The sequence below is a fragment of the Bos mutus genome, chromosome 24, assembly GCF_027580195.1.
Source record: "Bos mutus isolate GX-2022 chromosome 24, NWIPB_WYAK_1.1, whole genome shotgun sequence".
NCBI lineage: Eukaryota > Metazoa > Chordata > Mammalia > Artiodactyla > Bovidae > Bos > Bos mutus.
Genome location: NC_091640.1, coordinates 4516861 through 4539856, shown reverse-complemented (window position 1 = coordinate 4539856; position 22996 = coordinate 4516861). Strand labels below are relative to the sequence as shown.

General features: G+C 46.8%; 1 long non-coding RNA gene across 1 annotated transcript; it reads right to left on the bottom strand.

The window, feature by feature from the left end:
- Positions 1 to 3444: 3444 nt before the first annotated feature.
- Positions 3445 to 9663, bottom strand: LOC138985414 (uncharacterized). The gene is made up of 3 exons (XR_011462473.1): positions 9476 to 9663; positions 8267 to 8378; positions 3445 to 7400 (listed from the first exon to the last, which is right to left on the bottom strand). It is a non-coding gene; the product is annotated as an uncharacterized lncRNA (long non-coding RNA).
- Positions 9664 to 22996: the final 13333 nt, after the last annotated feature.

The window sequence follows — 22996 nt, the reverse complement described above, 5'->3', positions numbered from 1 at the left end:
GTCCTCACCCACCTGTCTTCACTCACCTGTCCTCACACACCTGTCCTCACACACCTGTTATCACTCACCTGCCCTCACCCACCTGTCCTCACTCAAATTTTTCACTCACCTGTTCTCACCCACCTGTCCTCACTTACCTGCCCTCACACACCTGTCCTCACTCACCGGCCCTCACTCACCTGTCCTCACCCACCTGTCCTCACTCACCTGTCCTCACCATCTGTCCTCGCACACCTGTCCTCACTCACCTGCCCACACACACCTGTCCTCACTCACCTGTCCTCACCATCTGTCCTCGCACACCTGTCCTCACTCACCTGCCCACACACACCTGTCCTCACTCACCTGCCCTCACTCACCTGTCCTCACTCAGGTGTGTTCACACGCCTGTCCTCACTCTCCTGTCCTCACTCACCTGTCCTCACATGCCTGTCCTCACTCTCCTGTCCTCACTCACCTGTCCTCACTCACCTGTCCTCACACACCTGTCCTCACACACCTGTCCTCACTCTCCTGTCCTCACTCACCTGCCCTCACACACCTGTCCTCACTCACCTGCCCTCACTCACCTGCCCTCACTCAAATTTTTCACTCACCTGTCCTCACCCACCTGTCCTCACACACCTGTCCTCACACACCTGTCCTCACCATCTGTCCTCGCACACCTGTCCTCACTCACCTGTCCTCACACACCTGTCCTCACTCACCTGTCCTCACCATCTGTCCTCACACACCTGTCTTCACTCGACTGCCCTCACACACCTGTCTCACTCACGTGTCCTCACCCACCTGTCCTCACTCACCTGCCCTCACTCACCTGTCCTCACCCACCTGTCCTCACCCACCAGTCCTCACCCACCAGTCCTCACACACCTGTCCTCACACACCTGTCCTGACTCACCTGTTCTCACCCACCGTTCCTCTCTCACCTGTCCTCACTCACCTGTCCTCACCCACCTGCCCTCACTCACCTGTCCTCACACACCTGCCCTCACACACCTGTCCTCACACACCTGCCCTTACTCACCTGTCCTCACACACCTGCCCTCACACACCTGTCCTCACACACCTGTCCTCACACAGCTGTCCTGACTCACCTGTCCTCACCCACCATTCCTCACTCATCTGTCCTCACTCACCTGCCCTCACCCATCTGTCCTCACTCACCTGTCCTCACACAGCCCTGGTGAACTCACCTGAGCTCTCGATTGAGGGGGACAGCACAATAGGAAATGCAAGCTTAGCCTCCTTTGTGAGAACATGAAAACCAACATTAGGGAGTAGGGGGACCTGGGGAATGAGTTGCAGATAGACCCCCGGGGCTATTCAAATCGGCCATTTTGTCCCCAGTAGGTCCTAGGAGACGAGCTAACGCCAGCCTCTGAGCACCACAGAGTGGGGTGATTGTCATGTGGACTCAGTCCCCCTACCCCGCAAGAAGCTCACCCTTGGGAGCTCTTCCAAGCAGGATCTTAGTCTATTAAGCTGCGCCTGGAGCCTTAGAGGAAATCATTCTGTCTTTATTTCCAAAACAGAAGAGAAAGCACCTACATCACAGTCCTTCAGCCAATAGGAAATAGCTGCTCATTGATATCTTTTTCTTCAAGCAGCTTCTTTTTAAAAGAAGGCAGGTGAAGAAACATGTTCAGATCAACAGCAAGGGAGTAACACGGATCAAAAAACGAGTTCTCTGTGACAGTGGTGGGCATGGCTGCTTTGAGTCACCAGCATCTCAAGTGTTTACTTTACGTGGAGTGTTTACCAGGCACAGAAGATTTGAAATAGACCAGGAAATAGTTTACAACTACAAAAACGCCACTACTTACATAGAAGGAAGAATTCCATCAAATTATGCTTTTCTAAACTTGAAATGTCCTTGGAGACACGATAAACCAATGAGAAAGAAAACATATGAGAATATTCACTGGAGAAAAAGCAAAAACAAGCAAACTAATCTGCAGGAAGCCTCACTGACTTGGGTTAACTGAAAAGCTGGAACTAATTAGTGAAGGGCTGAAATAGAGAGCCTCGCCTAAGAATATTTTCATTAATGTTTCCTGGGAAGCACACGTGGACTTGCAGCTGCCAATAGCCAACACGCAGCCCAGGTGACAAAGATCCCCAGCGGTTCTTAATTTTGGATGAATGCGGACCCAAGTTTCTAGTCTAGAAACTGTGAATGAATTGGTCTGGACAGCGTCAGAACCTCAGATTATGTGAGTCTAGTGTGAAACCAAAGCTGAGAACAAACGGATGTATTAAAGGCTGCCTGGGAAGCCTCCGAGGTTCGCAGTGAGCTGGCTGTCACCTCACCCCTGTCCACCACTGGCACCGGGCATCTCCGTGGCCGTCGTCACAAGCCAGGCAGGTCCACCATCCTTCACGCCCCTGCCCTCGCATTGCCAAGCTTGCCTCCGCCTGTAGCTTAGCCTGGGTGCACTTTGAACCACTGGGACCCGCCTGCACAGCAGGGCTCCTACACCCCATCACACAGTCCTACCCATACGTGACCCGGCTCTAGAACACCATCCTGAAGACCACTTTCCCCTTGTCTTTTCCCAAAAAGCAGAGCTTAGAGATCAACTCCAGCCCAAGAACTGTTTGGAGACATGTGATCTCAACAGAAGTGGGGAACCAGAAAGAGAGAAAACTAACAGGCAGGTATGCATTGGACTGTTCACTGTTGTGGACAGGAGCTCAGTCCAGCAGGGACACCCAAACGAGTGGTATCTCAGAACTGTCAGAACAAGAGAAGGTTTCTGCACCAGCTCACGCTTCGGCTGTCAATTGTGATCCAACAGGTGTGAATGCCTCACACTGCTGGGTTTGTACCTAAGTCCAGCTGTGATCCAAGAAGCCATGAAGTTTTTCCCTGTGTTTTCTTAGGAATTGTATAGATTCAGGTCTTATATTGAAATCTTTAATCCACGTCTGAGTGGATTTTTGTGTATGATATTAGATGAGGGTTCAATTTCGGTTTTTTGGATACGGACATCCAGTTCTCCCAACACTGTTTGTTGAAGACTGATGAGAATTCTTGAAGGCGAGCAAGCTGACTTCTTCTGGCCTTCACATAAATCTGTTAATCAGCAATATTACACTCTGAGAATATACAAAATCAAACCAGGAAGTAGTCAGGGCTTATTACACACAAAATACTGCCCATGAAAGAACAGTAGAGACCAATTAGAAATAAATGTTTAAAAAAAATAAAGAACATAGAGAAACTCCAGGTCAAAGACTGAAGGACAAAACCACCCAATCAGATAAAGAGGTGACCATGAAGATTATGAAGATTATGATCAGCATAGCATCGGGCAGTCAGATAAAGACAATATCTGTCTTTATCGCAAATGTCGTGGGGCCACAGTGTGTCGGCCCAGAGTGCAGCCTGCAATTCACAAGGGGCCATGCAGTTTAGATCCTATCTTCCTTATTTCCTCCAATTTCCACTACAAAAGAGTAGCCACCTAGGGGCAAAAAAGACTGATTTCCCTGGTAAGTGATTTCAGGTTCTTTGGTAAATACAGATGCTCTGTCCCTGTTACAGAAAGTAGTTCCATTTGCCCCTCTGTCATTTCTAAATACCTTGCTCTTCTGCTCTTCAGGGTGTTCTGGCATAAAGGAGTATTTAAATAAACGCTTCTATTGCTATTAGGATGTGAACCAATAAACAACAGCTGTGGTTACTTAAAGCTGAAGTAGAACTGAATCAGTTTAATTAATCACTAAAGACATTTACTGCAAGTAGGCTGCAGAGGCGAAGCTATGGTTGTGATTATACAAAACAGGGGAAACCAGACAATACTGCTCTGAACTTCCTTGGGAGCACTTTGAAAATACAGAAACATCAGCCCTTCTCATTTGCCCTGGGAACTTACTATACATTTCCAGGATACATTTACTGAACTCAACAATGTTCACTGGGTATGAAAGTATACAAATCCTAAGACTTCAACAGAGTAGAGCTTTTCTGACTCCATAATTCAAAATGAAGAGGAGAAATGAGTCTTCATAGAAAAGATTTTGAGAAAAATTGTGATGGCTTGTTAAACTGATAGAAGATGAGGAAGAGAGGAAAGGGACTCTCGCTATCAAGATTTCTTTAGAGAAAGTGTCTTATAAAAAGAACCCGTTTTGAGTCTTGGCCTTAGAGATATGATTGCCAGATAAACTTGAATATCAATGAGGGGAAAGAGTTATTTGCTGTTTATCTGAAATTCAAACCTAACTGGGCATTCCATATTTTTTTTTTACCGTACCCAAGACCAAACCATCCAATCCTAAAGGAAATCAATCCTGAATATTCATTGGAAGGACTGATGCTGAAGTTGAAGCTCCAATACTTTGGCCATCTGATGCGAAGAGCTGACTCACTGGAAAAGACCCTAATTCTGGGAAAGATAGAAGGCGGGAGGAGAAGGGGATGCCAGAGGATGAGATAGCTGGATGGCATCACTGACTCGATGGATATGAGTTTGAGCAAGCTCCAGAAGATGGCAAAGGACAGGGAAGCCTGGCATACTGCAGTCCATGGGGTCACAGAGTGGGACACAACTAAACAACAGCCAATTTAAAGTCACTTATCTCAATGAATGGCATTTTCAAGAACGGAGCCAGTTTACTGAAAGAGCTTGTACAAAGCTGAAGTATTTTGACCAGTTCCAAAAATAACACCGACCGAAAACCACAAAAAGAGAAATATTCCTTGTCTGGGGGTGGAGTCAGAGCTTCCCCTTGAGCAGCAAGTGAAGAGATGCTGCTGGCACTCCCAGACCCGAGCGTCTCCCCTGGAGGGGCAGGGGGCCACTGATGGGCGGGGTCAGCAGGGTGGTCACCTCCTGATCGAGGGGGCAGGGGAGAGTTTTCTTCTTGTTCTTGGACCTCACCCTCTAAACTCCGCAAAACACAACCTAAAGGCAAAACATTAGACAGTGTGGCCACAGGCCCCACTGGAGAAACGTAGGGAAAGAGAAAAAGAACCTGAGCCTCGGAGGGAGCGCACACGAGCTGAGAAGGAGAAAGGAGGCGTGTGTCACAGGAGACACAGACCCCCTCCCCACCCTGTGACATTTCAAAGGAAGGAGACGACCTGCAGAGAGGAGTGGAGGGCAATGCCGTCCGCTGAGTCAGGACAAGTTTGCTGGGAAGAACGTGCCGAGGACGTCAACTCTCCCACTTCTCTGGCCTCCTAAGAGGCAAAAAGCTTGAGGGTTAAGTCTGGTCTCTTAACTGGTCTCTTGGTTTTGGCAAAGGTTTGCAGGGAGACCCAGGCACCTCCACCTCAGAATGAGAGGTAGTGATGGGGGTGATATGCCAATGTCATGTCTGGGAGAAGTTAAGCCAGGGAAAGTCCCTCCCCATCCCCACCCCCAACCACAGGGACTGAGAAGGGCTACGTGGAGACAAGGCAGCCGGAACCCACAGCGAAAGGCAGCCAGGGCCGATGGTTTTCTTTAATCAACTCCTGCTTGAGGCAACTGCTGAACAAACGTCTGAAATAGCCTCCTCAGCCTTCCCAGTATCTGGGAAGTAGTCCTGCAGCAGCTACCTCAAGCCAGTCCCGCCCCAACACAACCAGCCATAGTCTCCTTCAGACACACTCTGCAGCCCACTGAATCCAAACGTGGTCAGTCAGCCAGGGCTCGAGGACACCGCCACGGCAGCCCTCCACCCCTTCCCAGCGATGGGAGAGCCCGGCTCCAGGTACACAGAGTGGCTGAAACAAAGAGCCTTCCTAGGGAGTGGCGGGGAGTCCGGGGCAGAAGCCATGAAAAGAAACTAGCGTGGCTTTATTTATCTAATGGAGGAAAAAACCCAAGAAACCAGCATATAACAGAAAGTGTACCAAATGGTTGATTGAATATATCTTACATAGACAAACACAGTAAAAGTTGCAGCAGGCTTATTACCCTTGACTTGTAATTCATCAAAGGGGCCATCCTTGACAAGTCTGGGAGTCTCCAGGCCTGTCCACTCCATAAGAAGGCAGCCTCCAGCCCGGGCTGCTACCGAGAGAGACGGGGTCTCCACTCCTCCTCCACAGGACTGGGGAAGGGGAAGGACAGGCTGCCTGTCCCCCAGCAACCCAGAGCAAGCCCTCCGCAAAAGCTGCACTCACTCAGCCGGTCACTCAGTAGGTCACTGGCCGGGCTCCAACCTGCTCGGTGCAAACTGCTCACGAGGCACCACATCTGTGCTGTAGATTTGGGGAAAAAAATAGCAGAAGGAATTTTGAAAAGCAACAGCAGCCGTCGCTGCAGAGTGAAAAGGCCTGGTCTCTGCCCCTTCCCTTCCTTCCTTAATGCAGTCATTATGGGGTCACTGTCTCATGGGGGTAGTCGCATTGCCCAGTCCTGGGTGCTCCTGGCCTGGAGAACTCCGGGTTTGCAAAACCACAACTTCCCAGAGTCTAACTCCGCCTGAAAGGGAGAGGAGGAGCAGAAATTTGGCAGCAGCTGGCAAGTTAGCTGAGAGCATCATGCCCCTTCCAGGACCACCGCAGTCACCTTGGAGGGGTCAGCAAGTCCCCATGTCCTTCGAACCAGATTGCAGCCGGGCCAGAGTCAATAAGCAGCGGAGTCAGCGACGCGTCCTCGCTGGGAGGCAGCGGTCAAAGCATCCATCATGTCTCTCTTCCAGGCTGTGCCAAGGAGGAGCCTCCGAGAGCTGGAACCGGCCTGTCCAGGCCTGGGACCCCAGCCGCCACGCGGCGGACGCTGTCCCCCTCCTGCGTCTCCACGGAGCCTGGGCAGGCAGAGCGGGCAGACGCACCTGGAGGAGAAACGGGGAGCAGCCTGACGGAACAAAAGAAGACGAGCCATACAGAGGAATACAAATGGAGAAGAAACATGTATTTTCCCCCTTCTCCTCAGCTCCATTTTCTTCCGGTGTTTTTCCAGATTTTTATATGCTCTCTAAGCATACACACATACATGTACCTATATAATTAATGGATCCTTACTTTTTATATAAATGATGCCACATCATACATATCAGTTTGCACTTTTTTTCACTTAATTGTTCTTGGACACTGTTTGGGAATAATCAACATAAGGATGATACACTAGAAAATATGACTCAAGGTTGGGCTTCCCTGGTGGCTCAGTGATTAAGTATCTGCCTTCAGTGCAGGAGATGCAGGTTCCATCTCTGGGTGGGGAAGATCCCCTGGAGGAGAAGATGGCTACATATTCCAGTATTTTTGCCTGGGAAATCCCATGGACAGAGGAGCCCGGCAAGCTACAGTCCATGGACTCGCAGAGCCAACATGAGTCAATATAATGAATCCCCCTGTATTCCCTGATAAGGATACACCCTCATCCATTTAATCAGTTCCTTAGTCAGGAACTTTAATCAAGTGAACGTTTAGGTTGAGTCTTCTCTTCTTGCAAACAAGGCTGCAGTAAAAAAGAAGAAGAAGAAAGAAACTTCACACATATTCCTTTGAGTTTGTGTGCAAGCATGCAAATTAAATTCCTAGCTCTGGACTGGCTGGATCAAAGGATATACGTATTTTAAATGCTGCTGTATTTGCCAAATTGCTCTCCAAAGAGATCATAACTCTTCCTGTTTACCCATATAATAGCTTAGCTCACCATCTAAGGGACGCCTCTTCTGCTGCCAATGCAAAGAGTGTGTGTCAGTAAAATGTAAAATCGAAGCATCGAGAAAGCTCACGGTCAAAACGCTCGCCAATAGCACTTGGCTAGATTCCTGAATCGAAGCTGAGATCAGACAGGCTGCTTACAGAAGTAGTCTCAGACACAGTGTAACCTTTGGTAGGGAGCAGTGGGGCATGAGAGCACGGCATGTGGAGAACGGTCCTGGGGTTCAGTTTCAGAGCATGTCTGTCCCACCAGCTCCTGCAGAGACTTCGTGCTTTGTGTCTCTGTAGTTGCCGCCATGGGTGGGTGACCCAGTCACGCCGCCCCAATCAAGATGCTTGCTTAACGGGAGAACAATGTGATACATGGAATAGGTACTGAGCATCGCAAATACGCATAGCTGCTCACTGTTTCCATTACCAGGGAGATAATATCCTACGTGGAAAGGTTTTACAACCTGAAGTTTAAAGCCAAAAAGGATAGCCACCTCATGGGGAAGGTTGCATTGGTACATATAAATGAAGACAAGAAAGGATTTTTTTTAACTTTTCTTTTTTTGCCTTCAGAAAAGTGGGAACTACCTTAAATACTAAATAAAACAAAGAAAGAAAAATTAATAAATTCAATTTAATTCGATTTAATAATAAAACAATTCATACCTAAATTTGAGTCAAAAGTCTGTCTCCTCTTGATATGCTTAACTGGGAACATAATTGATTTTCTGCTGGGCAGATAGGAAGCTGTCAAGCCAATCTTTCATTCCCAAGATCTCTACCAAAGTTGTCAGAAAAAGCAAACAGTCATTACTTTATCCACAGACTGATCAAGAGTCCCATTATTTATTTCTTCAATCATTTGGGGAGTTGACTACAAATACTTTCTTACTTGCTCCATCTAGTGGATCATGTAGGCAGTTGCAGCTCTGATTGCCCCCTTGAGGCAAAGCCCCAATACAATTGAAAAAAATCTTTATCAGTGTGCTAATTAATGACATCATTTGTTTCATTCTGATAAATATTTCATAACAAAAGTTGCATGCTCAGGTTGAAATAATACCCACCATGAAGATGCATTTGTATTTCCCTTGGAGAGAAGAGAGATGTTGTTGTCAAGACAGCAAGGGGAAAAAAAAAGACTGCCTTCAGTTTGTGTGGTAACCAGAGCTCCCTAAAGAATCCATCAGGAGTGTCATCAGAAAATGAATACGTGATAGTTGGCATGGTAACCGGAGTATCAAGGCAGTTCTTTACTGTCCGTGTTCACATGCGTTTAGAACGCACATATCATCGTCCCAAGCAAGCAGGGAAACGCTAATTAATAAGGTGCCTTCTGAGTGTTATGTACTCCATGACTCCCACGGTTCATGCCAGCTCTAAAGACAAAGGTGACTGGATAATTGCCCTGGTTTCTAATCTAACGATGTTATTATACTCGCTGCGATTCCACGACTAGTTGTGTCTGCCATTGTCTCCAAGCATCGGAGAATGGGGGGAGCTGGATAAACTCAGGCAACATTCAAGAAGCAACAGGCTGCCTTCCACTCACAACTCCTGACACTGTGGATCACAAATGAGATGCAAGCTTTAAGCACCAAGCAATCAAGCCTGCACAGCAGGAGTCTAATGGTTCCCATAAATGGCAGTTTAATCAAATGCTTTATTCCTGCCTGGAGCCAGCTCAGTCGTGACTCACAAGCCACACTTCACTGGGTGGTATACCCTACCTGGTGCAGCAACATCTCTCTCCTGCCCACTCGAGGCAAGGTCCCCACCAACAGGGGCCTCCCCCCAGTCCCCCGCCCAGGTGCTATTCTAAACAGGAAGCTGGAGTCAGCCCCCAAATCACCACAGAAATGAACCAAAAGATACCTTCTGCAGCTCAGTTTCTGACCAAGGAATCATGGCATCCGTAACACAGTCAGGTAAACTCAGGATCAGTTCCAACAGAAAATAGTCCTCGTTTCAGACAGACACAGACTGAAAGCAAAAGGGCTCTAGGCGTCTCGTGGATCTCCTTAGTCGTGGATACTCACGGTTCTGTGATGCACCTTGGGGCCACTTACAGGACAGGACGGAGGAGGAGTTTTGTATGTTTGCTGAAACATTTCCGGATGTGCCTATATGAAACAGGAAAGAAGAAAAGTGGGCGTCAGAAGATTTTTTTTTAGACAAACACATGTAGGAAATGACCACATTGGTATTTTTTGTGTTATAAAAAAACTGGAAGTTCTGAGGCTTCATATAGCTAAGTGTACCCGTCCTTAAGTAAAATAATAAAATACAAGAGACCATCACTCAGAAATGCTCTTGGGTCATAGTATGGGTTTTCTGGGACTTCCAAGACAAAGCAGCACGGTCTGGGTGACTCAAGCAACAGACATTCATTTTATCACATATGGAGAATAGATCCAGGATCAAGGCTTCCGTGGGGTTGCTTTTTCCTAAGGTTTCTCCTTGGCTGCAGACAGGCACCTTCTCCCTGACTCCGCACATGGTTCTCCCTCCGTGTCTGTCTGTGTCCCAGTCCCCTTATAAGGACACCAGTCGCAATGGATTAGGGCTGAAGGGGCTCAGAACACGCCACCCCAAAATATATCACTTGCTGTATAGATTACTTTGAACTAAAGGCAATGGAGAACCAGCAGACACAGAGAAAAGCTCTTTAACTCCCCCTTACCTGCCTAAGATAAAGTACAAATTTCCCCTTTTTTAAAGGAGATTTCCATCAGTTATCTGTAACAGGTTGAAAGCTACTGGCAGAGACAATTTTCTCACTGGAGAGACTTTTCTCTCCATAAAAAGACAAGAAAGAAAGAAAGTGAAGTCATTCAGTCATGTCCGACTCTCTGCGACCACATGGACTGCAGGCCACCAGGCTCCTCTGTCCATGGGATTTTCCAGGCAAGAATACTGGAGTGGGTAGCCGTTCCCGTCTCCAGGGAATCTTCCTAACCCAGGGATCGAACTCCCTTCTCCTGCGTTGTAGGCAGATGCTTTACTGTCTATACCACCAGGGAAGCCCTAACTTTATCATAATTCCCTTCCCTCCTCTCCCCATCAGTTGCCTCCCCCCATAAGCCCCCAGCCCCACTTCCTATCCAGAGCTCAGAGACAGAACTTGGAGCTTATGTCTCAGTCATCTGGTCACCTACCTCCTCAAGGCACATACATATTTTTGTGAACCTCTCATTCGCCCGCAAATATATAATTATATTGCCTGTTTATCAACCTTCTGTCAGTTTAATTTGTAGACTGAACACAGAACCTAGAAGGGTGGAAGGAAGCTTTATCCCTCCATTAGACCAGGGGCCCCCAGCCCCTGGGATCTAATGCATGATGATTGGAGAGGAGCTAACGCAATAATGATAGAAATAAAGTGCACAACAGATGTAATACGCTTGCATCAGCTCCAAAGCATCTCCCACCCCATCCGTGGAAAAATTGTCTTCCACGAAGACAGTTCTTGATTCTACAAGTGTTGGGAACTTCTGCCCTAAAGGGCCTTCCCTAATGACCTTGTTTTGCCTTGAAAGTGAAAGTGTGCGTCACTCAGTCATGTCTGACTCTTTGTGCCCCCTTGAACTGTAGCACACCAGGCTCCTCTGCCCATGGGATTCTCCAGGAAAGAATACTGGAGTGGGAATCTTCTCCAGGGAATCTTCCCCACCCAGCAATCAAACTGGGTCTCCTGCATTGCAGGCGGGGTTCTTTACCATCTGAGCCACCAGGTTTGCCTTAATTACCCTTTAAAAGACCCTCTCTCCAAATACTGGTGCCTTCTGAGGCTCTGTGGGTTAGGACTTAAACATACAGATTTGGGAAGGGCACAATCTGCCCATCAGTTGATGATTTATTTGCCCTGGGACATGGGGGAAGCTGGCAGAAGAAACGGTGGGGAGAGGATTCTTCTCCAGTTACTGAGGGTACAGACACAGACCACCCTTCTCAAAGAGGGCCCCAGCAAGAAGCCTTGGGGGTCTGGTTGGAGGGTGGCGGCCTCGGGGTGATCGGACGAGGAGGATCAGAGCACGGTGTGGTGGGCAGGATGGGGCTGGGAAGAGCAGGGCTCCAGAGACAGACGGGGCTGAGGACCTACTAAGACCCCAGGGGAGGGTGGTCCCTCTCTGCCAACAGGACTGGACACCTCCAGCTATACCTCCGTCCCTTTCTGGGAAGACGTAAGTAAGAACCAAATGTCCTCCCAACCCAGAAAGCCACTCCACAAAGGGAGAAATGAATGAAAACACTCTTATCATTGAATAAACCTTAAACCAGAGTGAGATATGTGTGACAGGCAATCAGCCAAGAGGTTGTAAAGACAGAAAGAAATCTCACCTTCATGTAGCCAAGCATCTACAGCCCTTTACAAACAAGTTCTCAAGGCAAACGGTGACTAGTCCTCAAGTAGAGGACTTCACAGTCCGTTGTCCCATACGGTTCATCCCAGGTTTGCCTGGTAATTAGGGTGACTATCTGTGTTACCTAAGTGTTTTATTCAGGGGAAAAGCAAACCTCTCATATCCTTAGGACAGGAGATGGTTTAGCAACTCGGAGCAAGGCCCCTACTACCGTTCTGCAGAGACTGGGAAATAGAGTATGCTGTCTTCCTTGGTAACTGCATTTTCAAGAGATGGCTCCCAGTCCTTAAGAAACAGACTCCTGGGTCCTAAAGCTGTCTAAGAACTATCTCATCAAAAGGATTTGTACACATTTCAGAGCGAGGAGAAAGTACTTACAGTTGCACATTTTCTAAGGTGACTGATCTAAAAAGAGCATTAAGTCTCTTATTTCTAATTTGTACTTGTCCTTATGCTTCCCTGGTGGCTCAGTGGTAAAGAATCCGCCTGCAATGCAGAAGACTTCGTTCAATCCCTGGGTTGGGAAGATCCCCAGGAGGAGGGCAACACACTCCAGTATTTTTGCCTGGAGAATCCCATGGATGGAGGATAGGATCCTAGTCCATAGGATAGCACAGAGTCAGACACAACTGAAGCGACTTAGCGTGCACACATCATGCTGTTAAACAAGGCTCTGCCAAGTCCCTCCAGGAGAGAGTGTTGACAGAGCCTTCAGGGTTCAGCCACGGCATGGATACTGCACCCCAGGGCTGGAGGAGATAGGACAGATCAGCTTTGTCCCACTGGGGGTCAGCGACACCCCCACACAGAGCTCTAGTGCATGAAGATGACAACACCTGTCTGCCACAGAAACTGGAGTGGGAATGGGAGACTTGAACTGGTCAGTAATGGTTCTGCTGATCAGAGAATGGCTGCAGTGGTTAAAGACCCAAGCCTTAGGCTGGTCCATCTCGGGATGCCAGATAAAATGAAATGAAGGGCGATGGTCTGGGGTTTGTGAATCCTGGAGTCAAACTGGGGTCAACCTGGAGTCACAGGGCAAAGCTGGGCCTTCAGCCAGTCTGTGCAGGGCTCCTCTCGGGGTCTGCAGGGCGCTCTCCACCATCATGTGCCTATGCAGTTCCTTCCTGTCCAGGGGGAGCCAGAGCGAAAAGAAGAGACATCAGAGGTGGATAAATGAGCTGTGCTGAATCAGAGATATGCCAGGAAATTTGGAAAACTCAGCAGTGGCCACAGGACTGGAAAAGGTCAGTTTTCATTCCAATTCCAAAGAAAGGCAATGCCAAAGAGTGCTCAAACTACCGCTCAACTGCACTCATCTCACACGCTAGTAAAGTGATGCTTAAAAGTCTCCAAGCCAGGCTTCAGCAATACGTGAACCGTGACCTTCCAGATGTTCCCAGCTGGTTTTAGAAAAGGCAGAGGAACCAGAGATCAAATTGCCAACATCTGCTGGATCATAGAAAAAGCAAGAGAGTTCCAGAAAAACACCTATTTCTGCTTTATTGACTAAGCCAAAGCCTTTGACTGTGTGGATCACAATAAACTGTGGAAAATTCTTCAAGAGATGCAGATACCAGACCACCTGACCTGCTTCTTGAGAAACCTGTATGCAGGTCAAGAAGCAACAGTTAGAACTGGACTTGGAAAAACAGACTGGTTCCAAATAGGAAAAGGAATACGTCAAGGCTACATTATGTCACCCTGCTTACATCATGAGAAACACTGGGCTGGATGAAGCACAAGCTGGAATCAAGATTTCTGGGAGAAATATCAATAACCTCAGATATGCAGATGACACCACCCTTATGGCAGAAAGTGAAGAACTAAAGAGCCTCTTGATGAAATTGAAACAGGAGAGTTGAAAAAGTTGGCTTAAAGCTCAACATTCAGAAAAACTAAGATCATGGCATCTGGTCCCATCACTTCATGGCAAATAGATGGGGAAACAGTGGAAACAGTGGTTGACTTCATTTTTCTGGGCTCCAAAATCACTGTAGATGGTGACTGCAGCCATGAAATTAAAAGACGCTTACTCCTTGGAGGAAAAGTTATGACCAACCTAGACAGCATATTAAAAAGCAGAGACATTACTTTGCCAACAAAGGTCCGTCTAGTCAAGGCTATGGTTTTTCCAGTAGTCATGTATGGATGTGAGAGTTGGACTATAAAGAAAGCTGAGCACTGAAGAATTGATGCTTTTGAACTGTGGTGTTGGAGAAGACTCTTGAGAGTCCCTTGGACTGCAAGGAGATCCAACCACTCTATCCTAAAGGAGATCAGTCTTAGGTGTTCATTGGAAGGACTGATGCTGAAGCTGAAACTCCAATACTTTGGCCACTTCAGGTGAAGAGCTGACTCACTGGAAAAGACCCTGATGCTAGGAAAGATTGAGAGCAGAAGGAGAAGAGGATGACAGAGGATAAGATTGTTGGATGGCATCACCAACTTAATGGACATGGGTTTGAGTGGACTCCAGGAGTTGGTGATGGACAGGGAGGCCTGTCGTGCTGCAGTTCATGGGGTCACAAAGAGTCAGATACAACTGAGCGGCTGAACTAAACTGAACTGCATCAGAGATACTGGGTGGAGGGGGGGATGAACAGGGAGTTGGTATTGACTCCCAATTCATATTGATATTGACATATATACCCTACTGTGTATAAAATAGATGACTAATGAGACCCTAATGTAGAGCCCAGGGAACTCTACTCAATGCTCTGTGGTGACCTAAATGGGAAGGAAATCCAAAAATGAGAGGATGTACATTTAGCTGATTCACTTCGCCACAGAGTAGAATCTAATACAACAGTGTAAAGCAACTATATTCAAATAAAAATTAACTTTAAAATATTGGCTGAGAATTATGTATTGTTTTCAGATTGAAGAGGAACCTTCAGATGATTACAAACACAGCTTTCAACATAAGCTTGTTAAATATACACATTGGTGCTTAACGCATGTCTTATTCTCCACACAGGAGCCTAGATCCCAAATACCTCTTTTAAAATGGTAATTGCCACTTCTCAAGGGTGTTTTGAATAGGAATCACAACTTTCAATTTATCTGGTGAAAGGCATGAAAAATGTTTGGAAAAGGTCAGGTTGTAAGTTTCTAAGAACACAGACAGAGCATGCTGTTTGCTCGGGTTCCCCACATCTCCATGTGCTTGTCTTAGAACCTACTTGGTGTGCTGAGGCTAAGCCTTTGCAGAAGACCTTCCACAATGCCAGCTGGGGGTCCGCTGACGTGCAGCCTCATCAGTGGACGGGGGCTCAGATCCCAGCTCTCCAGGCACAGATCGCATGGCCAGGGTTCTAGTGAATCAGGGCTTCCCTGGTGGCTCAGCTGGTAAAGAGTCCGCCTGCAATGCAGAAGACCTGGGTTTGATCCCTGAGTTGGGAAGATCCCCTGGAGAAGGGAAAGGCTACCCTCTCCAGTATTCTTGGGCTTTCCTTGTGACTCAGCCGGTAAAGAGTCTGCCTGCAATGCAGGAGACCTGGGTTCAATCCCTGCGTTGGAAAGATCCCCTGGAGAAGGGAAAGGCTACCCACTCCAGTGTTCTGGCCTGAAGAATCCCATGGACTGTATAGACCATGGGATCGCGAAGAGTCCGACACGACTGAGTGAATCAGGATGACGGCACAAATCACGAGGTTCTTGGAAGGACTGAGTGAAAGTACATGAATTACTGTCTATTCTAGAAACTATGTGTGCTCAGCCGTGTCCGACTCTTTGTGACCCTATGGACTGTAGCCTACCAGGCTCCTCCATCCATGGGATTCTCCAGGCAAGAATACTGGAGTGGGTTGCCCTTTCCTTCTCCAGGGGATCTTCTCAACCCAGGGATTGAACTTGTGGTTCCTGTGTCTCCTGCATTGCAGGCGGATTCTTTACCTGCTGAGCCAGCCTCTACAAATTATAGATGATATGAAAGAAGAATGCTTGGCAGGAAGTAAGTGCCTAATTGGTAAAGGGTGGGCATTATTGAAATTGTACATTTCCTACCATGTGGTCAGAGGTCTAGTGTAGTCACATTACACACAGACATGAATGCTTTTGGAAGATCTGTTTAGTCACCACAATCCTACGACGTGGCAGTCTGCTCAGACACTGAGCTTCCTTTCTGTAACAATCCTAACTGAAACACCTTGACAATGCACTTGCTTTCATCTTTTCATAAAGCACATTTTTTTTCCTGCTTTTGTTAATGGGGTTTCAGTTTCCTTCTGCTCTTCCTCTGACCTTCACTGCATCTCTGTGTTCAAATAGCCTCTGTAGGTATGTATGTGTCTTTCTTTGAAAATCCCACAAGTTTGTCAATGTCAAAATACCCTCATCTTCACAGGATTTCATGTTAAAATTGAATCGGATAAACATGGACACCTAAAATACAGGTTAGAAAGAGAAGTGCGTAGGATAAAAGGAAAATTCCATTTATTCTAAATCCATAATGTGGATTCTCTGCACCTCAATGGAAGTGCTCAGCCCCGGGGACAGAGCCAGGCTGTGGAGAATTCTAAGAAGTATGCCAGGCGCCTCACGCCTCATCCTTCCCTCCCGCAGACTGACGGAAACTGGGGTCATGGGAACTGACAGAAACCCCGACAGGCGGATGCTCTCAGAACACAGGGACTCTCCCCTCACCTCCTGTAGACAGGCTCCAGTTCCTGGAGGACCAGACTTCACACCAATGGCCAGACAAGCCATTTCTCCAGCTTCTCTGACAGGCACCCATGCAAATCCCTTTTCCATCACCAAAGGCAAAATACACGGAACACCCCCTTCCACATCACCTCCAGGTGACTGCTATTCTCATCTGAATCTCAGCTTAGGCTCTAATAAAACCCTCTTCTAATAAAGCCTTGTCCACCTGAATTGTCATAAGATAACCACATCTGTGGGCCACCCTCAGCTCTGGCTTAGAAGAGAGTGAATAATAGAACCAGCCTCCTGCTCTCAGAATTCTAGTTTGGAGGGCCAATCATCTAAGAAAATGGGACAAATCAGGCCAAAGAACCAGTGATGAAAGCAATTAAAGTTATGGGTAAAAAAGAACTTCTTTATCAAGGGACATGGGTCAGTAGTAAGCTGAAACAAACAACAACAAAAAAAAAAGTCTGCCTGGAGCATTACTAGAATTCTTGCTTACTTTAGGAAAGATCTCTTTTCAAAGAACATCTTGAACGTAAAAATTCAAGCAAAAGGGAAACACAATAAAGAGAGAGTTTTGCAGGTCTCTCTGCTTTGGAGAGCATCAGCAATCCTAGCTTCAGAAGAAAGTCAAACTGGGAATGAAAAGGTGGGGAAAAAATGGAAACAGTGACTTTATGTTTTAGACTCCAAAATCACTGCAGATGGTGACTGCAGCCATGAAATTAAAAGACGCTTGCTCCCTGGAAGAAAAGCTATGACAAACCTAGACAGCATTTTAAAAAGCAGAAACATTACTTTACCCACAAAGGTCTGTATAGTTAACACTCTGGTTTTTACAATAGTCATGTATGGATGTGAGAGGTGACATAAAGAAGGCTGAGTGCTGAAGAACTGACGTTTTTGAACTGTGGTGCTGGAGAAGGCTCTTGAGAGTCTCTTGGACTGCAAGAAGATCAAGCCAGTCCATCCTAAAGGAAATCAGTCCTGAATATTCATTGGAAGGACTGATGCTGAAGCTGAAGCTCCGATAATTTGGCCATCTGATGCAAAGAACTGACTCCTTGGAAAAGACCATGAGGCTGGGAAAGACTGAAGGCAGGAGGAGAAGGGGACGACAGAGGATGAGATGAGACAGTTGGATGACGTCACTGACTCGATGAACATGAGTTTGAGCAAGCTCTGGGAGTTGGTGATGGACAGGGAAGCCTGGCATGCTGCAGTCCATGGGGTCACAAAGAGTCAGACACGACAGAGCAACTGAACTGAGCCTCATGAAAAGCACATTACAATTCTGGACCTCATTTTTCTCGGCTGTCAAGAAAACAATGTCAAGATCATAACACACTGCAGAGTTTATCCTCCATAGTAAATAATTCTCAGTATCTTTTGGATCTGTCCCCAAATCTCTGACTAGCTGACGTGATCGGCGGTGCAGCTCACTTAAGATCAAACAGGTAAATGTCGCAAAGAATTAATCAGAGCAAGTCAAGCGAGTAAAACGTGTATGCATGTTTCCTCTGATAACCAGATTCAACTTGACAGCCACTTGAGATGCCCTATATATTTGAGTTGCTCTAATATGAAGGATGTTCTCAATGTATTTGCGATACATAGTACAAACAGGGGCGGGGAGCAAAGATCCAGCTGTAGAATCTGCGTCCACGCCTCATACCCCAGAACCCAGCACTCCAGGCCCCTGCAGGCCCCTTTGAAGTGTTTGGAGCTCTGCTTCATCAGGATCTATTCCAGCCACGTATAAGCCATATTTTGGCCCTTGCTCCAAACTGACAGATTTCACTGTCTTGTAAAAGTATATGGTTCAGATGGTAGAGAATCTGCCTTCAATGCAGGAAACCCAGGTTCGATTCCTGGAATGGAAAGATCCCCTGGAGAAGGAAACAGCAACCCACTCCAGCATTCTTGCCTGGAGAATTCCATGGACAGAGGAGCCTGGAGGCCTGCAGTCCATGGGGTTGCAAAAGAGTCAGACATGACTGAGCGACTACCACAGACAAACAACCAGACAGGTTTTTGAACATGCCTTTGATTTGGAGGCATTTTTCTTCTTTGCAAAGAATAAATATGGCACGAAAGACTCAGTCCTACTTGGCTTTGATGTTTTTCAATATAGTCAACACTTATCAATATTGGGCCATCTCTGCCGGTCATAGAGTCACAATCTTACTAGGATTCTTCCATCATTCAGGGAAAAGCCAAATTTCCCCAGATAGAATTTTAAGGGGCTCTTTGTGCAAATTTAATTTTAAAAATAGAAATTCAATGATAATAAACGGTCTATATATTCAAAACCCCTTCCCCACACCCAGCATAACCTTGCTGGGTGAGTATGCCACCCCACAGGCATAACCTTGAATGCTAATTACCATGTCTTGGGGTCTGTTTCATTCAGTGACCCTCCCTTCTTCCACTGACTCAAGGTCAGGTGTCCTTAGCTGCCTCCCTCCTGTCTCCCTGCTCCTGCAAGGGGCCTGCTCCTACCTGGGGCTAATCTGGAATAACTAGTTATGGCTGCACAAGCTGCAGGCTTTGACGATCCTCCGGTTGGAAAAGAGTTCTTGAAATACGTTTTGGGAGGAACCTCGGGGAAAGTGGTCTTAATAAAGTTACCCCGAAGCAGATCCTGCAGGAAACGCCTCTTTGCGATAATTTCTCCAAGAAGGTGGGGCAGGGTGACAGAGAGAGAAAATGAGTCTGTCTCCGTGAACTGAGCCCAACTAAATGGAGGTGAAAACTCAAAGCTTGTCAGAACTTCTGACGTGCAATTTCTGCTGATAAGTCTTGGAGATTCATAATGGGCTGAGAGGCTGTGCAATTTAGTTTTTTTCAAAGGGAAATTTTTTTGAAGTTTGAGTGACTGCAAACTGATTAATATAACCCCTTCCACATTTTTCTTACCATCAATTCTCCTTAGATCTTCCCCCTGAAGTTAGGTTTTGAAAGACTGATAACTGTCCCAGATCAGAGGCCTCTCCCATACTGAATAGAGTGCCAGCCAGAGACCCCAAGTTCTAGAAGAAGGACTTCATCTTGCATCCTGATTAGAAGACAGGCAGCCCAGCTCTTGGAAAAGCTTCCAGCAGAAGATACCAACTTGAACATCGAGTTGAATGCCAGCTCCTGAGCACTATCACGGATTTGGTCGTCTCACTTCCATGGACCAGACCAAAGTCAGACATGGAAACACTGATCGATCACACATTTCCACGGTGGACAGAACTGAGGCTGTGTGACAAGCTCTCAAGCATGAGCTTCCCAGATTTCTTTAAATGTTAAAAAAAAAATGGTGCAACTTTTGAAAAAAAAGCATACTGGGCTCCAGAAGTTCCCCTAAGAGTATGATATTAATCGGAAATTAAATGCCATCCCAGGTTCCCCAGGGACATTCAGAGTGATGCAAGCAGGTTGACATTTAATTTCATACACAAAGGCCTCAGTTCAAATGTCTTAGTGCTCATCACAGTGTCGGGCATGCTGGGAGCAGAGAAGATGCCCAAAGATGCAGGAGAGCAAGATGTCTGCAGAAAGTCTGCCATGGGCTCACAAGGGAGTCTCCATAACAACTCCTGTCCTGAAAACAGCAAGGGGCTGGTACACATTTTATCATAAAGTCCCACCAGCACCGCTTTCTCAGAATGTGTAATTTGGGAGGAAATTTGTAGAATGTCTCACCCATTCTAAGGAGCTTCCCTGGTGGCTCAGTGGTAAAGAATCTGCCTGCAACGCAGGAGACCTGAGTTCAATCCCTGGGTCGTCAGGAAGATCCTCTGGAGCAGGAAATGGCAACGCACTCCAGTGTTCTTGCCTGGAGAATTCCATGGAGAGAGGAGTCTGGCGGGCTACAGTCCACGGGGTCGAAAAGACTTGGACACAACTGACCAACTAAATAATAACAACCTGTCTAAGGAAATTGAGGCTCAGAAAGTTGAAAGGGCTGCCCCCAACCATGGAACCGAAATACTCTGCTCTCTTCCGTGGCCCATTTACACAAGGACTCTAGAGCACTCGCTGTTACTGTAGTTCAGTTGCTAAGTCATGTCCAACTCTTTGTGGCCCCATGGCCTGCAGTATGTCAGGCTTTCCTGTCCTCTGCTAACCTGGAGTTTGCCAAAACTCATGCCCATTGATTTGGTGATGCCATCCAACCATCTTCTGCTGTCCCTTTCTCCTATTGTCCTCAATCTTTCTCAGCATCAGGGTCTTTTCCAGTGAGTCACTCTTTGCATCAGGTAGCCAAAGCATTGGAGCTTCAGCTTCAGCATCAGTCCTTTCAATGAATATTCAGGGTTGATTTCCTTTGGGATGGACTGGTTTGATCTCCTTGCTGTCCAAGGGACTCTCAAGGGTCTTCTCCAACACCACATTTCGAAAGCATCATTTTCAGCCTTCTTTATTGTCCGGCTCTCACATCCATACACTTGTACATTAACTGCAATTGCCAAAGGGGTTGTCAGGGGCAGTGACAACTTGTAGAGCTTGTAAAATTGCTGGTAACCAATCATGTTGACACACAAAAAGACATTTTCATAAAGTTCAACTTGACTGAGGCTCTTTTTGATTTGATTTTTGCCCAGTACACTGGCGCCAGATTCCAGGCTCCAGGCCCCTGTCCTGAACCCAAGAGTCATGAGGTGTCTGCATTTCCCAACACACCCCAGGTCTGCATGGAACCCTCCCAATTTGGCCTCCCCCCCAAACTCCTGTTCCTGCTCGGGAACTATCCATGACCAGGAAGAGAGCTTTGCCGATGCCAGTTTTAGAGAAAAGCAATTTCCTATCCACACACTTAAAAAAAAAAAAAAGGCAATTCATTTCATTTGAGGTATAGATATCTGTTATCTCCAAGCTCTGTCAGAAAATCCAAAGCCATTTATACAGCAGAGCTTTGCAGAAACGTCTGGTGGCAATGCGAGCTGGTAAAAGTGTGTCTCATAACTGTTGCATGTTCCTCTTCCTTCAACCCCAGATTCACTGTGGGCTGTACCCAGAGCTCCTGCCTCGGGGATGCCCATGGGCAGCCCCATCAACCTTGGCTTCGGTGGGCCACACACCCTCACCCATCCTCAGGTGTTTGACTGATTCAGTTATTTTGGTATCCATCTCTTCAAGTGTCATGATATCCAACAAAAATCTATGCTGTCCCATAGGTTTTCAAGGAGGGGACAGATGTATACCTAATACTTATTCACGTTGGTGTATAGCAAAAACCATCACAATATTGTAAAGTAATTATCTGCTAATTAAAAACATACAATGTAAAAAGAAAACTCTACAATCTATGGCTAGTAGAAATCTATGCAGAAAGAAATCCTCTCCACACTTGCAACCTTAGAATTTTCCCTGTTGACAGACACATCAGTCCAGTGCCCTGAAGATGCTGTCTGGGGATCCATTTGGTCTCCGGCCACCTGCGGGGGACAGACACTAGCAGTCCTAGCAGCAGACAGAACGGCTCGCCTGGTCCTGCCTTGCCAGTGAATAACCCCCAGGCCTAAACATGACATTGGTATTGATCCAGTACCGTTGAACTTGGTTGTGTCTGCCATTTACGCAGGAGGAACAGTTGATCTATGGACAGTGTCTGACCCACTCTAATGAGAGAGCAGAACTTAGCAGGAGCAGTGGAAGATTTTATTTCCTATTTTCTACATGAAAATAGCATAGGGATCTGAATTCCTTCCAGAATCATTTCTAATAGAGAAGAGATGGATCTTGTACCTGTGCCCGTAGGGGAGGTACAGCCCAGGGGGTCATTTGAACAGGATCAATGTCACAGGCTGACCATTTACCATAGTAAGACCCCACCTATATTTCAAGGAGGGGTCCACTTTGTTTATTCTACAAGTGGGAATGAAGGTAGTGTTAGTGATCCTTTCACCAATCTTCTTGTCTTTCCCTATCGTATTTTTTTGGGGGGGAGGGGCTGTCGGGGATTACCAATGCCCATATTTGTATATATCACACAAATTCACAAAATTGTAGAAAACAAAATTAAAATAAGAAGAATGATGCCTGTGATAGATTGAATTGTGCTACCCTCACCCTCCAATAAAAGTTATATTGGGTCTTCATCCAACACATAGCAGAGAGTGTTTGCAGATGGAATCAAGTTAAAATGAGGCTGTGTGTGCTCAGTCATGTCCGACTATTTGCGACCCTATGGACTGCAGCCCACCAGGCCTCTCTGTCCATAGATTGCCCAGGCAAGGATACTGGAGTGGGTTGTCACTTCCTTCTCCAGGGAGAATGAGGCTGTGGTTGGGCCCTAATCTGATATGACTGGTGTCCTTATGAACAAGGGAAATTAGGACACAGACACACGCGGGGAGAGCCCCATCTGAAGATGAGAGTGATGCTT